At 38.5% G+C, this 7,249-nt stretch overlaps 1 long non-coding RNA gene across 2 annotated transcripts; it reads left to right on the forward strand.

The window, feature by feature from the left end:
• Window positions 1-1,349: 1,349 nt before the first annotated feature.
• Window positions 1,350-4,371, forward strand: LOC146648060 (uncharacterized). 2 transcript variants are annotated; one of them, XR_014908471.1, is made up of 6 exons: window positions 1,350-1,384; window positions 1,506-1,638; window positions 2,059-2,122; window positions 2,499-2,651; window positions 3,013-3,100; window positions 3,686-4,371. It is a non-coding gene; the product is annotated as an uncharacterized LOC146648060 (long non-coding RNA). The 2 variants fall into 2 exon arrangements; XR_014908470.1 differs by lacking the exons at window positions 1,350-1,384; window positions 1,506-1,638 and having other exon boundaries at window positions 1,651-2,122.
• Window positions 4,372-7,249: the final 2,878 nt, after the last annotated feature.

Genomic DNA, 7,249 nt, shown 5'->3' on the forward strand with positions numbered 1-7,249 from the left:
TGGTCTGGAAAAGTAATTTTGCAAAAGAAGTGAGATCTTTATGCTTTCTGATAACAATGCAGCACAAAATGATTGTATAATAGGTTAATGTGACTGTACAACTAATGATGTGGCAATACCGGGTTTCAGTCACATATTTTAAGAATTTAACTAAACATATACAAAAGTATTACAGCAGCTATTAGAAAGGGAGAAGAAGAAAAAAGGACTGCATTTGTGACGGTTATTTTCAAAGTTGCACATTACTGCTTTAAATGTTACCAGTGTTTGCATTTATCACTATAATTTCCATATTTTAAAAGGGAAAGTGAAAACTATTCATGATTAAACAGTTTGATCTGGTGCAGAAAACACAGCTCGCTGAATATGAAAGAGTGGGCTTATCACTGGTTGCAGACGGTTACGTGAGGTTTCATGCATCTTGCTTCTTCACAGCAAAAGCTGCAGACTTTGATCATGACAATAGCTTGCCTGTTCTTACTGGGTCTTTGCGGGTTTTCTTTAGGCTGGTCCGGTTTCCATTCTAGCGAATGGGAAACTTTCAGCGCTTGCAAATGTTTGTCTGTTTAGTCTTGAGATAGGCTGATGATCTGCAGAGCATGTCAGCTGTCACTGATGCACACTGTAGTTGGGTTTTCCTTGACTAAGAACAGGAAAAATTGTGTAGAGTATGCTTCTTATGCTTAAGAATGCTTATTTATTGTTGAACAGTGGACAAATTATGGAGGTTACTGTTGTTTGAATTGATCTAACCAGTGTGTACCCATTCCAGAATAAGGGTTTAGATTTTGCCACACCTAAGAATGAATATATATCTGATGTATCAGCTTAAAGGGAGTGGTCTCTTAGAATAATTATAGTTTTGAACCAGAACACTTGCTTCAGTTCATTCAGTGGATGATAACATGTATTAGGTGTAGACAGTCCATACTGGTTTATATCTATGGGGCTAATTACTGTTGACAACACCCATTCAATGGACTGATAACATCAAAATTGGGTGACCAGATTGTGTAATGAATCAACAGACTGTTAATGTTAAGTTGATTCATTACACAATGTTAAGCTTTCAAGACAGCTGTAGTGTAATCATCATGGCAACCAAGCTGTGGTTTGTCCTTAATTGCTGTGTTTGTAAGATGTAGTTTTCAGTGTTTTTCTTTAAAAGTACTGTTGCTGTACTGTTCTGATGTAAAGTCTTTGTGTTTCTCTGAAAGTTTACAAGAACAAGAGCCTGCAGTTCTACATTGCTATTCTCAGTGACAATAAGAACCTCAAGACTATTAAGCATTGAGTGTACTAGTATATGTTTAAAACTAGAAATCTTTTATCACAAAGCTCGAACTTCACTGAAAAAAAGGGACTGGCCATCTCTTGGATTTATGTAAGCATCTTGCATGTATTTAACACAATTGCCTCATGTTTTAAAGATAAATGTAACTATATAGTGTAAAAACTACATGATATGCAGAAAGGGTGTATTAAATTGTTCATATCATGTTCAGGTGAAGTAAGTCAATAAGATAGCAACGTTAAATCTCGTGAAACCACGCGTGATTTCATCTCGCGGGCTTTGGATCGTGGTTTAAAAAAGGCATCCATCTCAGTCAAGTCGAGCAGCCAACTCTACGTTTTTTGGTATGTCTTGATTTTTTGAATTAATATTTACCATATTTCAGCCAAATGTAGTTAAACGTCTAAAGTGCCGCCATGTAACATGCTAAAAAAGAGCCGTTAGCTTATTTGCTGTTTTATCTGTTATCAAAGAATTGGCGCTTTTTCATTTGAATTTGTCTTTGGCACAAGAGCCGTAATATCACATTAAACCTAATTACGAGGCACTCATAACATAATTTGGTTTTCTGTGTGAATAGATTTGTCAACTGACTCTTCAGTTACATTGTGTATTTACTGCACCGTGGTGTTAGTGAGATTTTGGACATTGAACAGCTTTAGCTAATATCATCAGCGGTATTATGCTAGCTTACATCCCTACCCCTCCTGCCCTCACCTGCTGTCCTTTTGTTTTTGTTTTTGTTTTTGTTGATGCACATTGAGAGACCACATCTATTCTGCATTTCACCAGGAGTCAGCTGATGGATTGTGGGTTCAAGGTGTTATGGTAAGAAAGTATATTCTATTTTCGCTTAAGGTTTCTGTAACTTAATTATAATAGGTTTTTTATAATTATTAGGTGCATGCATACTCAAATAGACCACCCTATTAATACAACTGAGAAATCCAAAATCTGCCATAGGTTTAACTTATACCTGTATGTATTGTCAGAAAGGTGATTACTGGACTCACATTAATGCACACTTGAACTAAAATGAGGTTGTAACTTGTGGGTTCTTGGGTTGCAAATCAGAAATAAACATCTTTGGATTTTTTTAATCCCATAAGATCTGGAAACACAGTTTTTATTCAACAAAACATTACTGATTATTAACCAAGCACAGTGCCTGCTGTTATTTCAAAATAATTTTATGTCATTTCAGATGAAATGCAGCATTCCAGTGCATCCCAACCATGCCTTTACAGTCAAGGTTTCTGACGGAGCTGAGTTTCTCTCTGACAGTCTGCTGAAAGTGTTTGCAAAGTGATCGGGGGAACAGGGCACAAAGCTAAAGGATGTAGCTGCCATGATGACAGTAAGAACTTTAAAATTCTTTAACTACAAAGTGTATATGTATTGCATTAGGTCAGTAAAAGATTTTTATGCTGCATCCATTGAAACAGTCAACTATTACCTGTGAGTACTGATTCCACCGAAAGGATGCCATAATTTTCGTCATGCATTTACTGGCCCACTGAGAAAAATTGATCTTTTTAAAAAAATAAATGTTCTGGAAACTATATATCCATAAAGTTGATGTCAAACAGGAACTTTTGATATTGCTTTGTAGATGCTGGTGTTGCATGTTGACTGGTTTAAGTTTTGGTCTGGGATCATTTTCTTCTGTGCTACTGAAAAGTTCACAAATCTCTGTTTTCTTTGTTATAATACTTTAGGATGACATTAATGCTCAAAGGGAGTCTCATCAAAGTGCTCCGCATCTGTGTGAAAGACAATTGCAACATCTTGGTGCAGGAGTTCATGGTGAGTGTTTTATGAGTAGATTGTGGCTTTGCAACATTTAAAAATGCATTTAGTTATCCACTTGATCCTCATTGGACCAGTTAGGACCAGTAGTCCTCTTTAATAATTTGAAGTTCACATGAGGCCTGGTAGTGAACTCAGCCGCCGGCCCTTGAGGCCCCACCCCTGTATTAGGGGTCACATCAGTGTGAAAAAACTTTAAATTTGTCATTCTAGTGAACAAAGGAAAATCCCACCAATATTTACATTAGCTTTTGTTTGAAAAAAAAAAAAAAAGACCAACAGCTAACCAAATTGTGGGGCTGAAAGTCTAAATTCTAACATCTTCTGAGTGACAAAACCTGGATTTCTGATGGGCCGGTGTCTTTCTAAGAAAAACTAATGTAAAGCATTTGAAATTATGTTTTTCACCCTCTCTTAGAAACTCTGTTAGACCATGAATGGCAGCATGGCAGGCCACTCTTTGGCTATAGCTATTTACTATGTTGCTTGCATTGGTTTAAATTACTCTAACATTAGAACTGGTAGATTCAAAAGAGATGAGTTTAAAAAGGAATCTTAAAGAAATGTTTTGTGTTTAACCAGGACTTGACTGAGGCCACTGCACAGATTGAGAAAACCACAATGAACATCTGTCTCCAGAGGATGCACCAGGCAATGACTTTTCTGACGTTGGCATCATCATCGAGGGTATAGTAGTTCTTCAAGATCTGGATAACGTGACCTTTGCAGTAGCCATGCTGTTTGGACCTTTTTTATTCCTTCAATATGAGTTACCCATCACAACTCTGCTACACTTTTGAGGTGATTCAAAGGGTGGTAATGGAGTTGGAAGCAACTCAGCTCTCAAGAAAAGCTCACAACTAAGACAAAACTGCTCCTGCAACGAAGCTCACTGTTATGCATGTGAGGTGACCAGCTCTAGGTGAGAAGACATTTAAATCTCACACTTGTTCTGCTGCATTTTTGAAGCTCAATTCCAGGAACAGATCGCAGGGTTCATTTTTATATACACTGCAACTGCCATGAGGACGAGCCGTTTTTTTGTTGTTGTTGTTGTTTGTTTTTCCTTTTGCTCTGTACAAGTTCTCTGTCTGTTTGGCAGCATTTTTAAATTTCTCTTTGTATTTTTTCTTTCTTTTACTAGTGAAGAGATGTAGCATGAACAGTTATGCAGTCTAAATATCCCATATGGGCCGTGTGAAATGGTATTTTCAGTTTCATTCAGTTGAAGTAAGGAACGTTGAATATTTCTAAGTGTGCTGTTTTGAACCAAGATGTCACAGTATGATCAGTGCCGTAATTTTTGACAGTCACTGTATCAATGTTATTTTTGCATCTCTTGAATAAAGGTTTTGACCTGCAAGTGCTAATTTCTTTAGTTATTGGGGTAAAATGGGTAATGTTAATAGGAAGGTGTTTGCCAATTCAGTAACCTAATTTAATGTTAATGGAAACTAACATTACCTCAAATTGTTTAGTTATAATTGTTGTTTAACTGAATCTTGACGTTAGAGGCCTTAAATAGAATGTTTTGTATTGTTCTTTCCCAACATTTTTCAAAAGAAAGAGTCTAATTTCTTTGCTGTGATTGATTCCAGAGAACACGGAAGAACTGACATTATTTAACTGTTGGTTTATATAGATTCAGTAGTGGAGTAATGTCAGTTTAATTCTTTACCTACTGTCAATGCAGTGAAATTAGACATTTTGTTGTGAAAGGTTACTGGTGGATGCCAGCAACCATCTTGGAAGAGAACAATATAATCTGTTATAAGGCCTCCATTTGAAAATTGTGTATTTGATACTAGAATATAATAGCAAAATGTAATTTGAAGATAACATGTAGTATTTAAGTGACCAAGTAGTATTGGGTAAAAGTTATTGAATGGTGTTGGGATAAAGTGAGAAAATTGTGAAGGATTAAAATATTTCAAGAGCTCAAATTACTTCATCAAAACATGTTTAAGTCACATTTTATCAACACAAATTGCACAGGTTTATTGAACATGAATAAATTGTGTTAATTTAACTCAATTGTTTAAGTTGCTGCCAAAGCAAAACATCTGTGTGCAACAAATGTCCACCATTGAATTAAGTAAATCCAACAACATATTTTTTTCAGTGTTTTGTGTGGCCCAAAAACTTATTTCATGCTGCCACCAAACAGTACCGGACTTTGTGCCCCCATTCTGGTGTTGGATCACACATTCAAAATCACCCCTGGATCAACTCGCTCAACTGGACGACGAAAAAGAGACACAGACAACGTACAACCCCACGACTCGATATGGGGCAGTGACCTACCACAAGAGTTCAAGTTATGGACTACTGGACAGAAAGTCCTGCACTCACTGTTCCCATGGGTCGGAAATGGAAAAAACATGCTAAGAATTGAGACTCTTGACTACCGATTTGGACTTTTCCTGAACAGCTCAACAAAGATAAACAAGGCTCAGAATGAGGAAATCGACGTGATCAGAATAGAGGTCATGCAACACAGAGTCGCCCTGGACATGATTCTGGCTGAGAGAGGGGGCCTCTGTGTCTTATTCAACCCCACTTGTTGCACTTATATCCCGGACAACGTACACTCCTTGACCATGACCACCGCCCTAGACAAGTTACGACAACTGAGTAATGCACAGCAACAAGACTATGTCACGAACACAGAGGACTGGCTGACCTGGCTGCTGAGCGGCAGCTGGAAGACCCTCGTGATCAAAGGACTTGTCTTGATAGGAGTTCTTCTTTTATTGCTTTGCATGTTCTCAACTTGCATTTTACCCTGTATCAGATCAATGATTGACAAAATGGTACAGGCCACAGTAATCACCTATGTTGGACTGCCACAAGAAGATGAACCGGATGAAGAGGATTTAGTATAGGAAAACACATACACATACTGAATGATGCTACAATTGAAAATGTTATAAGCAAGTGATTGTTGGCTGATAATAAATTATGATTAAGTGTAAAATATTAACTTCAGTGAAATATAAGTGAAATATATTAACATCAGGAGGGAATGTCATGGAGTTTTTACTGTTTTATTTGATTATGCTTCAAATGTTATGTTATGCTTATGTTCACATATTTCACCAGACACAGCTTTCTGCAGAAACAGGAAGCTGACCCTGTGACTTTTACTGAAAGAGATTAGCACACACACACACACACGAACTTAGTGACACATACACCCACACACACATTAAAGGAAACTGCTATGCTTGTCCCACCCTGCTTCTGCTATAAAAATAAACGAATACTGCAGCTAGGTGTGATTACTCTCTGAGTTTCACCCGTGCCGCACGTTATCAGTATCAAGTGTCTCAGTGTCGTTTATTCACCTGACTGTTTGTTAACTGTAAATCTCTGACAAATGGCAAAGCATGTTAGAAATAAATGTTTTTTTTCCTTTGTTTTCTTATGTTTGTGGGTGTGCGTATGTGCATGTGTATGTATATGTGTGTGTATTTTATCCATCAATTTATCACCCATCCATTTTCCACTTATCCGGGGCCAGTTCACAGGGGCAGCAGCCCAAGCAGTGAAGCCCAGTCCTCTGTCTCCCCAGCCACCTCCTCCAGTTTGTCTGGGGGAACAGGCCAGCCACCCTTCGCAGAAAGCTCATTTCTGAGCTTGTATCCGCAATCTCATTCTTTCTGTCACTACCTAGAGCTCATGACCATAGGTAAGGGTAGGGACGTAGATAGACTGCTAAATCGAAAGCTTCGCTTTTACACTCAATACTCTCTTCACCACAACAGACATGGACAACGTCCATATCTCTGCAGCTGCAACATCAATCCGTCTGTGGATCTCTTGGTCCCCTCTTCCTTCGCTCGTGAACAAGACCCTGAGATACTTAAACTCCTCAACTCGGGGCAATACCTTCTTCCTGACACGGAGTGGGCAGTCCACCCTTTTCAAGCTGAGGACCAACTGGCCCCAGACTTGGAAGTGCTAATTCACTTGGCTGCAAACCGCTCACGTGCAAGCTGGAGGCCAACACCCAATGAAGCAAACAGAACCACATCATCTGCAAAAAGCAGAGACGATGTCCTGAGACCACCCAAGTGGAAATATTTTGCAACTGAACAGAGACGGTGGCAAAGGGCAGCCTTGGCAAAGCCCATCACCCACTGG

Source organism: Rhamphochromis longiceps, linkage group LG18 (genome assembly GCF_057381845.1).
Source record: "Rhamphochromis longiceps isolate RC_006_pf linkage group LG18, R_longiceps_female_GT1.1, whole genome shotgun sequence".
Lineage (NCBI taxonomy): Eukaryota > Metazoa > Chordata > Actinopteri > Cichliformes > Cichlidae > Rhamphochromis > Rhamphochromis longiceps.